This window comes from Magnolia sinica, chromosome 10 (genome assembly GCF_029962835.1).
Source record: "Magnolia sinica isolate HGM2019 chromosome 10, MsV1, whole genome shotgun sequence".
Taxonomy (NCBI): Eukaryota; Viridiplantae; Streptophyta; class Magnoliopsida; order Magnoliales; family Magnoliaceae; genus Magnolia; species Magnolia sinica.
This window is the reverse complement of record NC_080582.1, coordinates 26814903-26836113: the sequence shown is the minus strand read 5'-3', so window position 1 is coordinate 26836113 and position 21211 is coordinate 26814903. Positions and strand designations below refer to the sequence as shown.

General features: G+C 49.3%; 15 non-coding genes across 15 annotated transcripts; all 15 read right to left on the bottom strand.

Moving 5' to 3' along the window:
* Positions 1–7503: 7503 nt before the first annotated feature.
* On the bottom strand, positions 7504–7622 carry LOC131217942 (5S ribosomal RNA). The gene has a single exon (XR_009157523.1). It is a non-coding gene; the product is annotated as a 5S ribosomal RNA (ribosomal RNA).
* A 792-nt stretch (positions 7623–8414) lies between these two features.
* LOC131217931 (5S ribosomal RNA) lies at positions 8415–8533 on the bottom strand. The gene has a single exon (XR_009157514.1). It is a non-coding gene; the product is annotated as a 5S ribosomal RNA (ribosomal RNA).
* A 785-nt stretch (positions 8534–9318) lies between these two features.
* On the bottom strand, positions 9319–9437 carry LOC131217917 (5S ribosomal RNA). Its single transcript, XR_009157501.1, has one exon. It is a non-coding gene; the product is annotated as a 5S ribosomal RNA (ribosomal RNA).
* A 793-nt stretch (positions 9438–10230) lies between these two features.
* LOC131217905 (5S ribosomal RNA) lies at positions 10231–10349 on the bottom strand. The gene has a single exon (XR_009157490.1). It is a non-coding gene; the product is annotated as a 5S ribosomal RNA (ribosomal RNA).
* Positions 10350–11113: 764 nt separating this feature from the next.
* Positions 11114–11232, bottom strand: LOC131217893 (5S ribosomal RNA). Its single transcript, XR_009157479.1, has one exon. It is a non-coding gene; the product is annotated as a 5S ribosomal RNA (ribosomal RNA).
* An 820-nt stretch (positions 11233–12052) lies between these two features.
* Positions 12053–12171, bottom strand: LOC131217882 (5S ribosomal RNA). The gene has a single exon (XR_009157468.1). It is a non-coding gene; the product is annotated as a 5S ribosomal RNA (ribosomal RNA).
* Positions 12172–12946: 775 nt separating this feature from the next.
* On the bottom strand, positions 12947–13065 carry LOC131217871 (5S ribosomal RNA). The gene has a single exon (XR_009157457.1). It is a non-coding gene; the product is annotated as a 5S ribosomal RNA (ribosomal RNA).
* An 811-nt stretch (positions 13066–13876) lies between these two features.
* Positions 13877–13995, bottom strand: LOC131217859 (5S ribosomal RNA). Its single transcript, XR_009157446.1, has one exon. It is a non-coding gene; the product is annotated as a 5S ribosomal RNA (ribosomal RNA).
* A 794-nt stretch (positions 13996–14789) lies between these two features.
* Positions 14790–14908, bottom strand: LOC131217847 (5S ribosomal RNA). Its single transcript, XR_009157435.1, has one exon. It is a non-coding gene; the product is annotated as a 5S ribosomal RNA (ribosomal RNA).
* A 788-nt stretch (positions 14909–15696) lies between these two features.
* Positions 15697–15815, bottom strand: LOC131217835 (5S ribosomal RNA). The gene has a single exon (XR_009157425.1). It is a non-coding gene; the product is annotated as a 5S ribosomal RNA (ribosomal RNA).
* An 820-nt stretch (positions 15816–16635) lies between these two features.
* LOC131217824 (5S ribosomal RNA) lies at positions 16636–16754 on the bottom strand. Its single transcript, XR_009157414.1, has one exon. It is a non-coding gene; the product is annotated as a 5S ribosomal RNA (ribosomal RNA).
* An 804-nt stretch (positions 16755–17558) lies between these two features.
* On the bottom strand, positions 17559–17677 carry LOC131217813 (5S ribosomal RNA). The gene has a single exon (XR_009157403.1). It is a non-coding gene; the product is annotated as a 5S ribosomal RNA (ribosomal RNA).
* Positions 17678–18476: 799 nt separating this feature from the next.
* On the bottom strand, positions 18477–18595 carry LOC131217801 (5S ribosomal RNA). Its single transcript, XR_009157391.1, has one exon. It is a non-coding gene; the product is annotated as a 5S ribosomal RNA (ribosomal RNA).
* Positions 18596–19403: 808 nt separating this feature from the next.
* LOC131217790 (5S ribosomal RNA) lies at positions 19404–19522 on the bottom strand. Its single transcript, XR_009157380.1, has one exon. It is a non-coding gene; the product is annotated as a 5S ribosomal RNA (ribosomal RNA).
* Positions 19523–20339: 817 nt separating this feature from the next.
* On the bottom strand, positions 20340–20458 carry LOC131217779 (5S ribosomal RNA). The gene has a single exon (XR_009157369.1). It is a non-coding gene; the product is annotated as a 5S ribosomal RNA (ribosomal RNA).
* Positions 20459–21211: the final 753 nt, after the last annotated feature.

The window sequence follows — 21211 nt, the reverse complement described above, 5'->3', positions numbered from 1 at the left end:
AATCAAAGATGGAATACTTCATGGTTATGAAACTGATTCAGTTTCCAATTTTAAAGTTGGCTTTTTAAAAAAAAATAAAAATTGTAACTAACTTCAGGGTTTTATGGAATTATCATCTCTTAATCTCATATCCTAGTTCCCACACCCAAGAACAATCTCAATGGTTTCCTCCCAATTTTTCTGATAGTAAGAGCCATTGAGAGTCAAAATATCACACAATAACCTAAGAATAAAGTTACAAGGTTGCTCTACAACATTGTAACAATCATATATTCAATTTTTTTCTTGTTGTTCTTGTTATTATTATTTTTTTAAAAAAAAAAATCTCTTTTTCCATTCCTTTTGAAATTGAAGCATGAACAATGAATAAACACCATTTTAATCTATCATGCTACTATTAAATAATCCAAAGCAATGATGAAGTTACCTCATCAACTTTCACAAGGAACTTATTCACGTTGTAGGCCAAGATCACAGCATGTAAATTGCTTTCCTAAACATGAAGCTGACTAATGCCTACTTTATAAAATTCAAGAAACCCATGCCTTTAGGTTATATTGGTTTCTTAAATCTAAGTCAAGGCATCAATCATATCACACTGCCTTGGGACCGAAGCTAATTGCAACTCTATGAAATCATAACCACCCATGGAAGAAATGAAATAACACTTATATGAGTACTAACATGAAAGTTTTATCCATTAATGCCACTATGGTGACTAACACAACCAGTTCCAACCCCAGAATTAAAAGATCATGATATGATTTAATGATCCAACGAATCATATAAAAAGCCCATTTATTTAGTCCAAAAATTAAACTACGGTTAATGGTCAAATATAAACTGGGCCAAATAAATGGACTCAGATTGGTTGGTGAGTGGTGGAAAAGCTTTGTGGACACATGATGATGGATGTGTTTTATCCACGTCATCCATCTGTTTTTCCAGCTCATTTTAGGGCATGAGCCTAAAAGTGAGACAGACCCAAAGCTCAAGTAGACCACATCAAAGGAAACAGTGGGTATTGAACACCTACCATTGAAAACTTCTTGGGGGCTACAAATTTTTTAGGTTCATCGAGGTTTATGACTTTATGAAAAGCTTAGATGGCAAATAAACATTGCAGGGGCTCTTAAGATTTCAAGAGTAGGTGTTCAATCCCCACTGTTTTCTATGGCCCACTTGAGCTTTGGATCTACCTTGTATTTGAGTTCATGCCCTTAAATGAGCTGGAAGAATGGATGGACGGCGGGGTAAAACACATACATCATGGTGGGGTCCACAGGGCTTTTCACCACCGACTTGGGTATTGGAGGGGTCACTGCCCAACCCAAAGTCCAGAATGAATGGTCAGTTATCTCCCTGGATGAGTGGGTTGGATCTGGTCTTGAATGACCGTTAAAATCTACAAAATCACATATCAAGGAATTCTAGATTTAGTAATGAAAACAACCAGAACTAACAATCCAAAATCGATATAGAGTAACGGTAAAATTCTAATTCAAATTACATGGTCATTAGCAAGTGCAGAAGGGCCTAGACAAGATTTGGCTGATAATAGCTAAAACCTGAGAGCCCACTTAAATGGGAGCGGATTAAGTGCAGCCCTGACCGTGGGTCCCACATTGATATGTTTAGTATATCCACACCGTCCATTCATTTTTCCAGAACAGTTTGAGGCATGAGACTAAAAATGAAACAGATCCAAATCTCAAGTGGACCATACAACAGGAAAAGTGGTGATTAACCATAAAAAAAATTATTTTTGGCCACAATAGTTTTGCATCAAGCTGGTACTTGTTTTTTCCCTTATCAACAGGTTGGATGGAAAATAAACATTATGATGGGTCTTAAGAAGTTTTTAACGGTGAGCGTTCAATCACCACTGTTTTCTTAATGTGGTCCGCCTGAGATTTGGATCTGCTTCATTTTTTGTCCCATGCTCTAAAATGATCCAAAAAAAAAAAGATAAGATAAATGGCATGGATATAAAGCACATACATCAAGGTGGGCCCGACAACCAGGGCTGCACCTAATCCACACCCCCACAACTACTCGGCAAACGGACCCACACCAACCAATGGACGTGGATTCCGTCCTACCCCGCTGTCTCTAGCGAAGAACAGGTGGGTCTGTGGGCGGGCTCACCGTGATGTATCTGTTTATCAACGCTGTTCATCTCTTAGATAATTTTGAAGTATGTGCTAGAAAATGAGGAGATCTAACATTCAAGTGGAAAACACCAAAATTAGCTCAAGCACCACTCGGACAACAACACATATGAGGCGACCAAATGGGTCCGGAATAAGCCCCGAAATTGGCCCATTCCAAATAGACCCAAAATGGCAACCAAAAGGCCTGTTGGATGTTCGCGTGTGGGGTCCTTATTAGTGGCCGTTTATTGAGTCATGTCAGAGTCCGTGGATGACAAGCTTGTACACCTGCAGTGCAACATAGGCTATGAAGACACGTCAGCCCACTGTCAACGGAAGCGGATTGGCTGGTGTACCTCACACCGGCTATATAGCTACTGCATTGATGTCAGTAAGTTTTGTGGGTCTGATCATGAGGTATGTGTTATATCCAAACCGTCCATCCATGTGGCGAGATCATCTTAAGGTTTGAGATGAAAATAAGACAGATCGAACTATCAAGTAAACCACACTGCAAAAAAAGTGGGAGATTGAACGTCTACCATTGAAACCCTTTTTGGGGTTACGGAAGTTTTGAATCAATATGAAATTTGTTTTTCCTCTTCATTCAGGTCTTTGTGACCTTATGAACAGATTGGATGGAAAATAAACGTTATGGTGGGCCCTACAAATTATTTAACGGTGAAAATCATTATCTCTGCTGCAATTTGTGGTGTGGTCCAGGTAATCTTTGGATGTGATTCATTTTTTGGATAACACTCTAAAATGATCTCTAAACCTAGATGAACCGTATAGATATAATAAATACATCACTGTGTGGCCCGTGTAACTTTGATCTCCTTTGAACCCTGGGTAAAATTTCGGTGCACGAGTAGTGTCAGTGCTCCTCTGCGCACGACGCGTAACTACAGCAGTTATATAGCTGATGTGTGGTATACCGGCCAATCCGCTTCCACTGTCAACTACTATCTACACCTGTGGGGCCCACAACATGCGTAAGTTGGCTTGTGCTCTAGCTACATAGCTACTGTAAGTACGTGTCGTGCGTGTCGTGCGTAGACGGGCACTGACGCTCCTCGAGCTCCGGGTTGTACGAACGGTTCAAAGGAGGTCAAAGCTACAGGGGCTCACATTGATGAATTTGTTATATCTACACCGTTCATTTATTTTTAGAGATTATTTTAGAGCATTATCCAAAAAATAATCAAATCCAAAGATCATCTGGACCACACCACAAATAGCAGTGGAGATAATGATTTTCACAGTTAAAAAATTCATAGGGCCCACAATAACATTTATTTTCCATCCAATCTGTTCATAAGGTCACAAAGACCTGAATGAAGAGGAAAAACAAATTTCAAACAAATTTCATATTGATATAAAACTTTTGTGACCCCAAAAAGGGTTTCAGTGGTAGACGTTCAATCCCCCACTGCTCTTTTGCAGTGTGGTCCACTTGATAGTTAGATCTGTCTTATTTTTCATCTCAAGCCTTAGGACGAGCTCGTCAAATAGATGGACAGTTTGGATATAACACATACCTCATGATTAGACCCACAGAACTTACTGTCCTAGATATAGCAGCTATATAGCTTGTGTGAGGTACACCAGCCAAGTCCGCTTCCCGTAAGTACTCTCTGGTAAGGAAGTCGTCTGCTCACACCAGCTATATAGCTATTGTATTGACGTCAGCAAGTTCTATGGGTCTGATCACAAGTTATGTGTTATATCCAAACCATTCATCCATTTAGGGAGCTTGTCTTAATGTTTGAGACAAAAAATAAAATAGATTTAACTATCAAGTGGGCCACACTGAAAAAACTAGTGGGGGATTGAATGTCTACCATTGAAATCCTTTTTGAGGTCAAAGAAGTTTTGGATCAATATGAAATTTGTTTTTACTCTTCAATCAGGTCTTTGTGACCTTATGAACAAATTGGATGGAAAATAAACGTTATTCTGGGCCCTATGAATTTTTTAACGGGGAAAATCATTATCTTTGTTGCTATTTGTGGTGTGGTCCAGATGATCTTTGGATATGATTCATTTTTTGGATAACGCTCTAAAATGATTTCTAAAAATAGATGAACAGTGTAGATATAATAAATACATCACTGTAGGGCCATGTAACTTTGATCTCCTTTGAACCGTTTATACAACTCAGAGCTCGAGGAGCATCAATGCTCGTCCTCGCACGACATGTACCTACAGCAGCTATATACCTTTCAATATAGCTGAGCCACATGAGCCATAATGATCTTAAAGGAGTCTTTCTTGGACATAGGTGAGAAAGTCTCATTAAAGTCAATACCCCCATGCCAACTGACACCATTTGCAAGTGGTATGGCTTTATACCTTTCAATATTATCTTTAAAGTCTCATTTAGTTTTGAATACCCACTTACAAACAATCGGCCTAATCCCTCCAAACAATTCAATAAGGTCGCAGACTTTGTTATCCCTCATGAATTTCAATTTATCATTCATGGCATTGAACTAATGAGAAGAATTCGCACTTTGTTCGACTTGTGAAAAAGATATAAGATCATTTTCAGTTCTAATGTCAAATTCATGTTTCTGCAGATAGATGATGTAATCATCTGGAATTATAGATATTTTTTCTCTATGTGATCGTCTTAAAGTCTCATTATTCTAAATCAGGTTTTCATTTCCTTATCAGTGGGTTATATTTGAGGCTCTATATGGTCATTCATAGGGATCTCAAGATCCGTTGTTGGACGGATGACCACACTACTCTTAACGATTGTAATGGGAATCACAATCCGCTTTTCCTCAAACATAATGTTTCTTAATTTCGCACTCTCACTATCTTAGTATCCTCAATAAATCTAGCATTCATAATCTCAATGACTCATGGAATATGATGGACAATAAAATTTATTTCCTTTAGATCTTTCTAGGTATTCAATAATGAAGCAATTAATTATTCTAGGGTCAAGCTTTCTTTCATGCGGGTTACATGGTTTGGCTTCTGCAGAACAACCTCATACGTAAAAGTATCATAAACTAGGCTTTCCTGTCCACAATTCATATGGAGTTTTCATTATAACATTATTTGAGACTCTATTTATGATATGCACGGTTGTTTTCAACGCATCACCCCATAAAGATTCGACAACATTGAATTATTAATCATAAACCGCACCATGTCATTTAGGGTGCGATTACGCCTTTCTGCTACACTATTCTGTTCTGGAGTACCAGGCATGGTATACTGAGCGACGATGCCACAATCTTGTAGGTATTTAGCGAATGACCTTGAATTACACCTAGATTCGTCATACCTTCCATAGCACTCGCCATCACGGTCGGACCTAACGACTTTAATTTTTATATCAAGTTAATTCTCAACTTCAACCTTATATATCTTAAATGTATACATGACATCTGATTTATCATTAATAATGTATAAGTACCCATAACAAGTGTAGTCGTCTATGAAAGCGATAAAATACTTCTGCCCATTCCAAGATGCTATAGGGAACGGTCCACAGATGTCTGTATGAATCACTTCCAAGAGTCTTATGCTCCTAGTGACACCCTTTTTCTTAGTTCTAGTTTGTTTTACTTTTAATGCAATTTATTCAAACTCAAAAGCCTGAGAAGTCCAGAGAGTGAATAATTCTTTCACGCAGAAGTCTTTCCAATCTTTAACGAGAGATGTGGCCTAATCGCCTGTGCCATAGTATAGAGGAATTTTTACAATCTAACCTTTGCTTAGTGCCTTTAGTGTTTTCATGTGAAGAGTTAATATTGTAGACATGTGAAACATTCAAATGCAGCTGATAAATGTTATTAACTAAAGTGTCAGAACCAATCACACCTGAATCATAGAAAATACTCAATTTTTCATTTCTAAATTTAAACTCATAACCAAATTTGTCTAAACGAGAAATGGAAACCAAATTGCGCCTTATAGAAATCATACAAACGGTATCTACTAGATCAAGAAAGTGTCATGACGATAACTTAAGCCTACACACTCCAATAGCTTTCACATCTGTTCTAATGTCGTTTCCTATATACACCGATCTTTCTGCATTAGTTGTATTCGACTTTAGAGTATATCATGCATGAAATTACATATATGAATAGTTGCATTAAAATCTATCCACTAGGAGTCTATGGACATATCAACCAAATTAGATTCAAAATTGACTAAAACTTGATGATTACCCTTAGAAACGAGTCATTCTTTAAATTATGTGCAATCCTTCTTTTGATCACCAAACTTCTTGCAGAAGAAGCAACCATCTTTAGGTCCCCCACTTTTTCTTCTTTTCTTTTTCCTCAAAGTTAGGCTGATTGCCACCAACGGGACCTGAAGAACGATTTCCTAAATTGTGCTTCCTTTTCTTATTCCCCTTTCGTCCTTGACCAAATGTCAATATGTGTGCACTAAGTGTCTTGCTTAACCTTCTGAATCTCTTCCTCCTGAACTCACTAAGATATCAGTTTGTTTAATGTCCAATTTTTCTTTTGGGTATTATAACTAATTTGGAATTGAATGAATTGAGGAGGTAGAGAGTCTAAAACTAAGAAAATTAGGAGTTCATCCTCAATCTTAAGGCCCAATGCACGGAATTTGGCCACCACGTCAGACAACCCACCGATGTACTCCTTGATGTTTCCTTCACCATTATAGGTGGCTTGAGTCAGCTTATGCAAAAGCAAACTCAACTCAGTTTTATCCAACTTCACGTATTGGTTTCCTATTTCAGTCAGGAACTCTTTAGCTTTCACAGTGTTGTGCATGACATCCTACATAGTCTTAGAAATTGGGTTCTTTATGATATTGAAACACATCTTGTTTGACTTGATACATGCCTTGTAATAAGTCTTTTTTGAATCTGTACTAGAGTCAGATGGAATAGGAGGCTCGACATCCTTTAAGGCCAAATCTAAGTACATGCAGCCAGGTAGCCGCATCAAGGATGCTCCGGCCGATCGTTCGATCCGACCGCCCATCAAGTGGGCCCCACTATCGTTCCTCACTGCTTCCGCGAATCGGCTTCGCTGGACGATCTTGGCAATCTCGGAAAGATTTCGGGGTAGCTCGGAAAGATCTACGCTCGGCTGGTCGCTCCCGGCACGGACGCCGCACTCACGCGCCGCATGTAGCACGGCTCGGCCGATCGATCCGATCCGACCGTCCATCAACTGGGCCCCACTACCGCTCCTCACTCCCTATGCGAATCGAATTTGCCGGACGATGCTAGCCATATGTGCGGTGGTCCGCCGACTCTCGCCGACCTCGGGAATGCGAAATGAGCCAAAATATGGGTCCCGGGAATGCCAGGAAGGAAAAAAAAAAAAACGACAAAAGGGGAGGGGTGCAACACGAGGACTTCCCAGGAGGTCACCCATCCTAGTACTACTCTCGCCCAAGCACGCTTAACTGCGGAGTTCTGATGGGATCCGGTGCATTAGTGCTGGTATGATCGCACCCGCAAGATCTGCGCGCGATTTTGGTGTCATTCCCTTCTCCGGAAGTCACCAGGTCGCCCGCCGGCGGGCCCAACCTTCGCGGGGCCGTAACTTTTCGCCCGGGCGTCCGCTTTGTGCGTATTTTATATGATTTTGGGGTAGCTCGGAAAGATCTACGCTCCGCCAACTGCCGAAGGCGGTTGGGAAATCTTAAAATTCCAAAATCCCCTTCGTTTTATTATTTTTCTATTTTCTTCTGCATTTTAATAACTTGGGAATTTCATGAGGTTGTATTCGGGTTAGCTTTAGTGGATATCTCATATTTTGGTCTGCCTGATATATTCCTCGCCACCGGCCAGGTACCCGCATCAAGGATGCTCCGGCCGATCGTCCGATCCGACCGCCCATCAAGTGGGCCCCACTGCCGTTCCTCACCGCTTCCGCGAATCGGCTTCGCCGGACGATCTCGGAAAGATTTCGGGGTAGCTCGGAAAGATCTAGGCTCCGCTGGTCGCTCCCGGCACGGACGCCGGCCCGGCCGATCGATCCGATCCGGCCGTCAACTGGGCCCCACTACCGCTCCTCACTCCCTACGCGAATCGGATTTGCCGGACGATGCTAGCCACATGTGCGGTGGTCCGCCGACTCTCGCCGACATCGGGAATGCGAAAGGAGCCAAAATATGGGTCCCGGGAATGCCAGGAAGTAAAAAAAGAAAAAGAAAAAATGACAAAAGGTCCCGGGAATGCGAAAGGAGCCAAAATATGGGTCCCGGGAATGCCAGGAGGTAAAAAAAAAAACCGACAAAAGGGGAGGGGTGCAACACGAGGACTTCCCAGGAGGTCACCCATCCTAGTACTACTCTCGCCCAAGCACGCTTAACTGCGGAGTTCTGATGGGATCCGGTGCATTAGTGCTGGTATGATCGCACCCGCAAGATCTGCGCGCGATTTTGGTGTCATTCCCTTCTCCGGAAGTCACCAGGTCGCCCGCCGGCGGGCCCAACCTTCGCGGGGCCGTAACTTTTCGCCCGGGCGTCCGCTTTGTGCGTATTTTATATGATTTTGGGGTAGCTCGGAAAGATCTACGCTCCGCCAACTGCCGAAGGCGGTTGGGAAATCTTAAAATTCCAAAATCCCCTTCGTTTTGTTATTTTTCTATTTTCTTCTGCATTTTAATAACTTGGGAATTTCATGAGGTTGTATTCGGGTTAGCTTTAGTGGATATCTCATATTTTGGTCTGCCTGATATATTCCTCGCCACCGGCCAGGTACCCGCATCAAGGATGCTCCGGCCGATCGTCCGATCCGACCGCCCATCAAGTGGGCCCCACTGCTTCCGCGAATCGCCTTCGCCGGACGATCTCGGAAAGATTTCGGGGTAGATCGGAAAGATCTACGCTCCGCTGGTCGCTCCCGGCACGGACGCCGCATGTAGCGCGGCCCGGCCGATCGATCCGATCCGGCCGTCCATCAACTGGGCCGGGCTACCGCTCCTCACTCCCTACGCGAATCGGATTTGCCGGACGATGCTAGCCATATGTGCGGTGGTCCGCCGACTCTCGGGAATGCGAAAGGAGCCAAAATATGGGTCCCGGGAATGCCAGGAAGTAAAAGAAGAAAAAGAAAAAATGACAAAAGGTCCCGGGAATGCGAAAGGAGCCAAAATATGGGTCCCGGGAATGCCAGGAAGTAAGGAAAAAAAACGACAAAAGGGGAGGGGTGCAACACGAGGACTTCCCAGGAGGTCACCCATCCTAGTACTACTCTCGCCCAAGCACGCTTAACTGCGGAGTTCTGATGGGATCCGGTGCATTAGTGCTGGTATGATCGCACCCGCAAGGTCTGCGCGCGATTTTGGTGTCATTCCCTTCTCCGGAAGTCACCAGGTCGCCCGCCGGCGGGCCCAACCTTCGCGGGGCTTTGTGCGTATTTTATATGATTTTGGGGTAGCTCGGAAAGATCTACGCTCCGCCAACTGCCGAAGGCGGTTGGGAAATCTTAAAATTCCAAAATCCCATTCGTTTTATTACTTTTCTATTTTCTTCTGCATTTTAATAACTTGGGAATTTCATGAGGTTGTATTCGGGTTAGCTTTAGTGGACATCTCATATTTTGGTCTGCCTGATATATTCCTCGCCACCGGCCAGGTACCCGCATCAAGGATGCTCCGGCCGATCGTCCGATCCGACCGCCCATCAAGTGGGCCCCACTGCCGTTCCTCACTGCTTCCGCGAATCGGCTTCGCCGGACGATCTCGGATAGATTTCGGGGTATCTTGGAAAGATCTAGGCTCCGCTGGTCGCACCCGGCACGGACGCCGCACTCGCGCGCCGCATGTAGCGCGGCCCGGCCGATCGATCAGATCCGGCCGTCCATCAACTGGGCCCCACTACCGCTCCTCACTCCCTACGCGAATCGGATTTGCCGGACGATGCTAGCCACATGTGCGGTGGTCCGCCGACTCACGCCGACATCGGGAATGCGAAAGGAGCCAAAATATGGGTCCCGGGAATGCCAGGAAGTAAAAAAAGAAAAAGAAAAAATGACAAAAGGTCCCGGGAATGCGAAAGGAGCCAAAATATGGGTCCCGGGAATGCCACGCAGTAAAAAAAAAACGACAAAAGGGGAGGGGTGCAACACGAGGACTTCCCAGGAGGTCACCCATCCTAGTACTACTCTCGCCCAAGCACGCTTAACTGCGGAGTTCTGATGGGATCCGGTGCATTAGTGCTGGTATGATCGCACCCGCAAGATGTGCGCGCGATTTTGGTGTCATTCCCTTCTCCGGAAGTCACCAGGTCGCCCGCCGGCGGGCCCAACCTTCGCGGGGCCGTAACTTTTCGCCCGGGCGTCCGCTTTGTGCGTATTTTATATGATTTTGGGGTAGCTCGGAAAGATCTACGCTCCGCCAACTGCCGAAGGCGGTTGGGAAATCTTAAAATTCCAAAATCCCATTCGTTTTATTACTTTTCTATTTTCTTCTGCATTTTAATAACTTGGGAATTTCATGAGGTTGTATTCGGGTTAGCTTTAGTGGACATCTCATATTTTGGTCTGCCTGATATATTCCTCGCCACCGGCCAGGTACCCGCATCAAGGATGCTCCGGCCGATCGTCCGATCCGACCGCCCATCAAGTGGGCCCCACTGCTTCCGCGAATCGCCTTCATCTAGGCTCCGCTGGTCGCACCCGGCACGGACGCCGCACTCGCGCGCCGCATGTAGCGCGGCCCGGCCGATCGATCAGATCCGGCCGTCCATCAACTGGGCCCCACTACCGCTCCTCACTCCCTACGCGAATCGGATTTGCCGGACGATGCTAGCCACATGTGCGGTGGTCCGCCGACTCACGCCGACATCGGGAATGCGAAAGGAGCCAAAATATGGGTCCCGGGAATGCCAGGAAGTAAAAAAAGAAAAAGAAAAAATGACAAAAGGTCCCGGGAATGCGAAAGGAGCCAAAATATGGGTCCCGGGAATGCCAGGAAGTAAAAGAAAACGACAAAAGGGGAGGGGTGCAACACGAGGACTTCCCAGGAGGTCACCCATCCTAGTACTACTCTCGCCCAAGCACGCTTAACTGCGGAGTTCTGATGGGATCCGGTGCATTAGTGCTGGTATGATCGCACCCGCAAGATCTGCGCGCGATTTTGGTGTCATTCCCTTCTCCGGAAGTCACCAGGTCGCCCGCCGGCGGGCCCAACCTTCGCGGGGCCGTAACTTTTCGCCCGGGCGTCCGCTTTGTGCGTATTTTATATGATTTTGGGGTAGCTCGGAAAGATCTACGCTCCGCCAACTGCCGAAGGCGGTTGGGAAATCTTAAAATTCCAAAATCCCCTTCGTTTTGTTATTTTTCTATTTTCTTCTGCATTTTAATAACTTGGGAATTTCATGAGGTTGTATTCGGGTTAGCTTTAGTGGATATCTCATATTTTGGTCTGCCTGATATATTCCTCGCCACCGGCCAGGTACCCGCATCAAGGATGCTCCGGCCGATCGTCCGATCCGACCGCCCATCAAGTGGGCCCCACTGCCGTTCCTCACTGCTTCCGCGAATCGGCTTCGCCGGACGATCTCGGAAAGATTTCGGGGTAGCTCGGAAAGATCTAGGCTCCGCTGGTCGCTCCCGGCACGGACGCCGCACTCGCGCGCCGCATGTAGCGCGGCCCGGCCGATCGATCCGATCCGGCCGTCCATCAACTGGGCCCCACTACCGCTCCTCACTCCCTACGCGAATCGGATTTGCCGGACGATGCTAGCCACATGTGCGGTGGTCCGCCGACTCTCGCCGACATCGGGAATGCGAAAGGAGCCAAAATATGGGTCCCGGGAATGCCAGGAAGTAAAAAAAGAAAAAGAAAAAATGACAAAAGGTCCCGGGAATGCGAAAGGAGCCAAAATATGGGTCCCGGGAATGCCAGGAGGTAAAAAAAAAAACCGACAAAAGGGGAGGGGTGCAACACGAGGACTTCCCAGGAGGTCACCCATCCTAGTACTACTCTCGCCCAAGCACGCTTAACTGCGGAGTTCTGATGGGATCCGGTGCATTAGTGCTGGTATGATCGCACCCGCAAGATCTGCGCGCGATTTTGGTGTCATTCCCTTCTCCGGAAGTCACCAGGTCGCCCGCCGGCGGGCCCAACCTTCGCGGGGCCGTAACTTTTCGCCCGGGCGTCCGCTTTGTGCGTATTTTATATGATTTTGGGGTAGCTCGGAAAGATCTACGCTCCGCCAACTGCCGAAGGCGGTTGGGAAATCTTAAAATTCCAAAATCCCATTCGTTTTATTACTTTTCTATTTTCTTCTGCATTTTAATAACTTGGGAATTTCATGAGGTTGTATTCGGGTTAGCTTTAGTGGACATCTCATATTTTGGTCTGCCTGATATATTCCTCGCCACCGGCCAGGTACCCGCATCAAGGATGCTCCGGCCGATCGTCCGATCCGACCGCCCATCAAGTGGGCCCCACTGCCGTTCCTCACTGCTTCCGCGAATCGGCTTCGCCGGACGATCTCGGAAAGATTTCGGGGTAGATCGGAAAGATCTACGCTCCGTAGCGCGGCCCGGCTGATCGATCCGATCCGGCCGTCCATCAACTGGGCCGGGCTACCGCTCCTCACTCCCTACGCGAATCGGATTTGCCGGACGATGCTAGCCATATGTGCGGTGGTCCGCCGACTCTCGCCGACATCGGGAATGCGAAAGGAACCAAAATATGGGTCCCGGGAATGCCAGGAAGTAAAAAAAGAAAAAGAAAAAATGACAAAAGGTCCCGGGAATGCGAAAGGAGCCAAAATATGGGTCCCGGGAATGCCACGCAGTAAAAAAAAACGACAAAAGGGGAGGGGTGCAACACGAGGACTTCCCAGGAGGTCACCCATCCTAGTACTACTCTCGCCCAAGCACGCTTAACTGCGGAGTTCTGATGGGATCCGGTGCATTAGTGCTGGTATGATCGCACCCGCAAGATGTGCGCGCGATTTTGGTGTCATTCCCTTCTCCGGAAGTCACCAGGTCGCCCGCCGGCGGGCCCAACCTTCGCGGGGCCGTAACTTTTCGCCCGGGCGTCCGCTTTGTGCGTATTTTATATGATTTTGGGGTAGCTCGGAAGGATCTACGCTCCGCCAACTGCCGAAGGCGGTTGGGAAATCTTAAAATTCCAAAATCCCATTCGTTTTATTACTTTTCTATTTTCTTCTGCATTTTAATAACTTGGGAATTTCATGAGGTTGTATTCGGGTTAGCTTTAGTGGACATCTCATATTTTGGTCTGCCTGATATATTCCTCGCCACCGGCCAGGTACCCGCATCAAGGATGCTCCGGCCGATCGTCCGATCCGACCGCCCATCAAGTGGGCCCCACTGCCGTTCCTCACTGCTTCCGCGAATCGGCTTCGCCGGACGATCTCGGATAGATTTCGGGGTATCTTGGAAAGATCTGCGCTCCGCTGGTCGCTCCCGGCACGGACGCCGCACTCGCGCGCCGCATGTAGCGCGGCCCGGCCGATCGATCCGATCCGGCCGTCCATCAACTGGGCCCCACTACCGCTCCTCACTCCCTACGCGAATCGGATTTGCCGGACGATGCTAGCCATATGTGCGGTGGTCCGCCGACTCTCGCCGACATCGGGAATGCGAAAGGAGCCAAAATATGGGTCCCGGGAATGCCAGGAAGTAAAAAAAGAAAAAGAAACACGCCGACATCGGGAATGAGAAAGGAGCCAAAATATGGGTCCCGGGAATGCCAGGAAGTAAAAAAAACGACAAAAGGGGAGGGGTGCAACACGAGGACTTCCCAGGAGGTCACCCATCCTAGTACTACTCTCGCCCAAGCACGCTTAACTGCGGAGTTCTGATGGGATCCGGTGCATTAGTGCTGGTATGATCGCACCCGCAAGATGTGCGCGCGATTTTGGTGTCATTCCCTTCTCCGGAAGTCACCAGGTCGCCCGCCGGCGGGCCCAACCTTCGCGGGGCCGTAACTTTTCGCCCGGGCGTCCGCTTTGTGCGTATTTTATATGATTTTGGGGTAGCTCGGAAGGATCTACGCTCCGCCAACTGCCGAAGGCGGTTGGGAAATCTTAAAATTCCAAAATCCCATTCGTTTTATTACTTTTCTATTTTCTTCTGCATTTTAATAACTTGGGAATTTCATGAGGTTGTATTCGGGTTAGCTTTAGTGGACATCTCATATTTTGGTCTGCCTGATATATTCCTCGCCACCGGCCAGGTACCCGCATCAAGGATGCTCCGGCCGATCGTCCGATCCGACCGCCCATCAAGTGGGCCCCACTGCCGTTCCTCACTGCTTCCGCGAATCGGCTTCGCCGGACGATCTCGGATAGATTTCGGGGTATCTTGGAAAGATCTAGGCTCCGCTGGTCGCACCCGGCACGGACGCCGCACTCGCGCGCCGCATCAGATCCGGCCGTCCATCAACTGGGCCCCACTACCGCTCCTCACTCCCTACGCGAATCGGATTTGCCGGACGATGCTAGCCACATGTGCGGTGGTCCGCCGACTCACGCCGACATCGGGAATGCGAAAGGAGCCAAAATATGGGTCCCGGGAATGCCAGGAAGTAAAAAAAGAAAAAGAAAAAATGACAAAAGGTCCCGGGAATGCGAAAGGGGCCAAAATATGGGTCCCGGGAATGCCAGGAAGTAAAAGAAAACGACAAAAGGGGAGGGGTGCAACACGAGGACTTCCCAGGAGGTCACCCATCCTAGTACTACTCTCGCCCAAGCACGCTTAACTGCGGAGTTCTGATGGGATCCGGTGCATTAGTGCTGGTATGATCGCACCCGCAAGATCTGCGCGCGATTTTGGTGTCATTCCCTTCTCCGGAAGTCACCAGGTCGCCCGCCGGCGGGCCCAACCTTCGCGGGGCCGTAACTTTTCGCCCGGGCGTCCGCTTTGTGCGTATTTTATATGATTTTGGGGTAGCTCGGAAAGATCTACGCTCCGCCAACTGCCGAAGGCGGTTGGGAAATCTTAAAATTCCAAAATCCCATTCGTTTTGTTATTTTTCTATTTTCTTCTGCATTTTAATAACTTGGGAATTTCATGAGGTTGTATTCGGGTTAGCTTTAGTGGATATCTCATATTTTGATTGCTGATATATTCCTCGCCACCGGCCAGTTACCCGCATAAGGATGCTTCGGCCGATCGTCCGATCCGACCGCCCATCAAGTGGGCCCCATCGCTGTGAAAGAAAATGGCGGTTCGGCCACGGACGATCTCGGATCGATTTCGGGGTATCTTGGAGAGATCTAGGCTCCGCTGGTCGCACCCGGCACGGACGCCTCCCGCATGTAGAGCGGCCCGGCCGATCGATCCGATCCGGCCGTCCATCAACCGGGCCCCACTACCGCTCCTCACTCCCTACGCGAATCGGATTTGCGGACGATGCTAGCCACATGTGCGGTGGTCCGCCGACTCACGCCGACATCGGGAATGCGAAAGGAGCCAAAATATGGGTCCCGGGAATGCCAGGAAGTAAAAACGCTGACTCTCGCCAACATCGGGAATGAGAAAGGAGCCAAAATATGGGTCCCGGGAATGCCAGGAAGTAAAAAAAACGACAAAAGGGGAGGGGTGCAACACGAGGACTTCCCAGGAGGTCACCCATCCTAGTACTACTCTCGCCCAAGCACGCTTAACTGCGGAGTTCTGATGGGATCCGGTGCATTAGTGCTGGTATGATCGCACCCGCAAGATGTGCGCGCGATTTTGGTGTCATTCCCTTCTCCGGAAGTCACCAGGTCGCCCGCCGGCGGGCCCAACCTTCGCGGGGCCGTAACTTTTCGCCCGGGCGTCCGCTTTGTGCGTATTTTATATGATTTTGGGGTAGCTCGGAAAGATCTACGCTCCGCCAACTGCCGAAGGCGGTTGGGAAATCTTAAAATTCCAAAATCCCATTCGTTTTATTACTTTTCTATTTTCTTCTGCATTTTAATAACTTGGGAATTTCATGAGGTTGTATTCGGGTTAGCTTTAGTGGACATCTCATATTTTGGTCTGCCTGATATATTCCTCGCCACCGGCCAGGTACCCGCATCAAGGATGCTCCGGCCGATCGTCCGATCCGACCGCCCATCAAGTGGGCCCCACTGCCGTTCCTCACTGCTTCCGCGAATCGGCTTCGCCGGACGATCTCGGATAGATTTCGGGGTATCTTGGAAAGATCTAGGCTCCGCTGGTCGCACCCGGCACGGACGCCGCACTCGCGCGCCGCATGTAGCGCGGCCCGGCCGATCGATCAGATCCGGCCGTCCATCAACTGGGCCCCACTACCGCTCCTCACTCCCTACGCGAATCGGATTTGCCGGACGATGCTAGCCACATGTGCGGTGGTCCGCCGACTCACGCCGACATCGGGAATGCGAAAGGAGCCAAAATATGGGTCCCGGGAATGCCAGGAAGTAAAAAAAGAAAAAGAAAAAATGACAAAAGGTCCCGGGAATGCGAAAGGAGCCAAAATATGGGTCCCGGGAATGCCAGGAAGTAAGGAAAAAAAACGACAAAAGGGGAGGGGTGCAACACGAGGACTTCCCAGGAGGTCACCCATCCTAGTACTACTCTCGCCCAAGCACGCTTAACTGCGGAGTTCTGATGGGATCCGGTGCATTAGTGCTGGTATGATCGCACCCGCAAGATCTGCGCGCGATTTTGGTGTCATTCCCTTCTCCGGAAGTCACCAGGTCGCCCGCCGGCGGGCCCAACCTTCGCGGGGCCGTAACTTTTCGCCCGGGCGTCCGCTTTGTGCGTATTTTATATGATTTTGGGGTAGCTCGGAAAGATCTACGCTCCGCCAACTGCCGAAGGCGGTTGGGAAATCTTAAAATTCCAAAATCCCATTCGTTTTATTATTTTTCTATTTTCTTCTGCATTTTAATAACTTGGGAATTTCATGAGGTTGTATTCGGGTTAGCTTTAGTGGATATCTCATATTTTGGTCTGCCTGATATATTCCTCGCCACCGGCCAGGTACCCGCATCAAGGATGCTCCGGCCGATCGTCCGATCCGACCGCCCATCAAGTGGGCCCCACTGCTTCCGCGAATCGCCTTCGCCGGACGATCTCGGAAAGATTTCGGGGTAGATCGGAAAGATCTACGCTCCGCTGGTCGCTCCCGGCACGGACGCCGCACTCGCGCGCCGCATGTAGCGCGGCCCGGCCGATCGATCCGATCCGGCCGTCCATCAACTGGGCCCCACTACCGCTCCTCACTCCCTACGCGAATCGGATTTGCCGGACGATGCTAGCCACATGCGCGGTGGTCCGCCGACTCTCGCCGACATCGGGAATGCGAAAGGGGCCAAAATATGGGTCCCGGGAATGCCAGGAAGTAAAAGAAGAAAAAGAAAAAATGACAAAAGGTCCCGGGAATGCGAAAGGGGCCAAAATATGGGTCCCGGGAATGCCAGGAAGTAAAAGAAAACGACAAAAGGGGAGGGGTGCAACACGAGGACTTCCCAGGAGGTCACCCATCCTAGTACTACTCTCGCCCAAGCACGCTTAACTGCGGAGTTCTGATGGGATCCGGTGCATTAGTGCTGGTATGATCGCACCCGCAAGATCTGCGCGCGATTTTGGTGTCATTCCCTTCTCCGGAAGTCACCAGGTCGCCCGCCGGCGGGCCCAACCTTCGCGGGGCCGTAACTTTTCGCCCGGGCGTCCGCTTTGTGCGTATTTTATATGATTTTGGGGTAGCTCGGAAAGATCTACGCTCCGCCAACTGCCGAAGGCGGTTGGGAAATCTTAAAATTCCAAAATCCCCTTCGTTTTGTTATTTTTCTATTTTCTTCTGCATTTTAATAACTTGGGAATTTCATGAGGTTGTATTCGGGTTAGCTTTAGTGGATATCTCATATTTTGGTCTGCCTGATATATTCCTCGCCACCGGCCAGGTACCCGCATCAAGGATGCTCCGGCCGATCGTCCGATCCGACCGCCCATCAAGTGGGCCCCACTGCTTCCGCGAATCGCCTTCGCCGGACGATCTCGGAAAGATTTCGGGGTAGATCGGAAAGATCTACGCTCCGCTGGTCGCTCCCGGCACGGACGCCGCACTCGCTCCCCGGCCGTCCATCCGATCGATCCGATCCGGCCGTCCATCAACTGGGCCCCACTACCGCTCCTCACTCCCTACGCGAATCGGATTTGCCGGACGATGCTAGCCACATGTGCGGTGGTCCGCCGACTCTCGCCGACATCGGGAATGCGAAAGGAGCCAAAATATGGGTCCCGGGAATGCCAGGAAGTAAAAAAAGGAAAAGAAAAAATGACAAAAGGTCCCGGGAATGCGAAAGGGGACAAAATATGGGTCCCGGGAATGCCAGGAAGGAAAAAAAAAAAACGACAAAAGGGGAGGGGTGCAACACGAGGACTTCCCAGGAGGTCACCCATCCTAGTACTACTCTCGCCCAAGCACGCTTAACTGCGGAGTTCTGATGGGATCCGGTGCATTAGTGCTGGTATGATCGCACCCGCAAGATCTGCGCGCGATTTTGGTGTCATTCCCTTCTCCGGAAGTCACCAGGTCGCCCGCCGGCGGGCCCAACCTTCGCGGGGCCGTAACTTTTCGCCCGGGGGTCCGCTTTGTGCGTATTTTATATGATTTTGGGGTAGCTCGGAAAGATCTACGCTCCGCCAACTGCCGAAGGCGGTTGGGAAATCTTAAAATTCCAAAATCCCCTTCGTTTTATTATTTTTCTATTTTCTTCTGCATTTTAATAACTTGGGAATTTCATGAGGTTGTATTCGGGTTAGCTTTAGTGGATATCTCATATTTTGGTCTGCCTGATATATTCCTCGCCACCGGCCAGGTACCCGCATCAAGGATGCTCCGGCCGATCGTCCGATCCGACCGCCCATCAAGTGGGCCCCACTGCTTCCGCGAATCGGCTTCGCCGGACGATCTCGGAAAGATTTCGGGGTAGCTCGGAAAGATCTAGGCTCCGCTGGTCGCTCCCGGCACGGACGCCGCACTCGCGCGCCGCATGTAGCGCGGCCCGGCCGATCGATCCGATCCGGCCGTCCATCAACTGGGCCCCACTACCGCTCCTCACTCCCTACGCGAATCGGATTTGCCGGACGATGCTAGCCACATGCGCGGTGGTCCGCCGACTCTCGCCGACATCGGGAATGCGAAAGGAGCCAAAATATGGGTCCCGGGAATGCCAGGAAGTAAAAAAAGGAAAAGAAAAAATGACAAAAGGTCCCGGGAATGCGAAAGGGGACAAAATATGGGTCCCGGGAATGCCAGGAAGGAAAAAAAAAAAAACGACAAAAGGGGAGGGGTGCAACACGAGGACTTCCCAGGAGGTCACCCATCCTAGTACTACTCTCGCCCAAGCACGCTTAACTGCGGAGTTCTGATGGGATCCGGTGCATTAGTGCTGGTATGATCGCACCCGCAAGATGTGCGCGCGATTTTGGTGTCATTCCCTTCTCCGGAAGTCACCAGGTCGCCCGCCGGCGGGCCCAACCTTCGCGGGGCCGTAACTTTTCGCCCGGGGGTCCGCTTTGTGCGTATTTTATATGATTTTGGGGTAGCTCGGAAAGATCTACGCTCCGCCAACTGCCGAAGGCGGTTGGGAAATCTTAAAATTCCAAAATCCCCTTCGTTTTATTATTTTTCTATTTTCTTCTGCATTTTAATAACTTGGGAATTTCATGAGGTTGTATTCGGGTTAGCTTTAGTGGATATCTCATATTTTGGTCTGCCTGATATATTCCTCGCCACCGGCCAGGTACCCGCATCAAGGATGCTCCGGCCGATCGTCCGATCCGACCGCCCATCAAGTGGGCCCCACTGCCGTTCCTCACTGCTTCCGCGAATCGGCTTCGCCGGACGATCTCGGAAAGATTTCGGGGTAGCTCGGAAAGATCTAGGCTCCGCTGGTCGCTCCCGGCACGGACGCCGCACTCGCGCGCCGCATGTAGCGCGGCCCGGCCGATCGATCCGATCCGGCCGTCCATCAACTGGGCCCCACTACCGCTCCTCACTCCCTACGCGAATCGGATTTGCCGGACGATGCTAGCCACATGTGCGGTGGTCCGCCGACTCTCGCCGACATCGGGAATGCGAAAGGAACCAAAATATGGGTCCCGGGAATGCCAGGAAGTAAAAAAAGAAAAAGAAAAAATGACAAAAGGTCCCGGGAATGCGAAAGGAGCCAAAATATGGGTCCCGGGAATGCCACGCAGTAAAAAAAAACGACAAAAGGGGAGGGGTGCAACACGAGGACTTCCCAGGAGGTCACCCATCCTAGTACTACTCTCGCCCAAGCACGCTTAACTGCGGAGTTCTGATGGGATCCGGTGCATTAGTGCTGGTATGATCGCACCCGCAAGATCTGCGCGCGATTTTGGTGTCATTCCCTTCTCCGGAAGTCACCAGGTCGCCCGCCGGCGGGCCGTAACTTTTCGCGCGGGCGTCCGCTTTGTGCGTATTTTATATGATTTTGGGGTAGCTCGGAAAGATCTACGCTCCGCCAACTGCCGAAGGCGGTTGGGAAATCTTAAAATTCCAAAATCCCCTTCGTTTTATTACTTTTCTATTTTCTTCTGCATTTTAATAACTTGGGAATTTCATGAGGTTGTATTCGGGTTAGCTTTAGTGGACATCTCATATTTTGGTCTGCCTGATATATTCCTCGCCACCGGCCAGGTACCCGCATCAAGGATGCTCCGGCCGATCGTCCGATCCGACCGCCCATCAAGTGGGCCCCACTGCTTCCGCGAATCGGCTTCGCCGGACGATCTCGGAAAGATTTCGGGGTAGCTCGGAAAGATCTAGGCTCCGCTGGTCGCTCCCGGCACGGACGCCGCACTCGCGCGCCGCATGTAGCGCGGCCCGGCCGATCGATCAGATCCGGCCGTCCATCAACTGGGCCGGGCTACCGCTCCTCACTCCCTACGCGAATCGGATTTGCCGGACGATGCTAGCCACATGTGCGGTGGTCCGCCGACTCTCGCCGACATCGGGAATGCGAAAGGAGCCAAAATATGGGTCCCGGGAATGCCAGGAAGTAAAAAGAGGAAAAGAAAAATGACAAAAGGTCCCGGGAATGCGAAAGGAGCCAAAATATGGGTCCCGGGA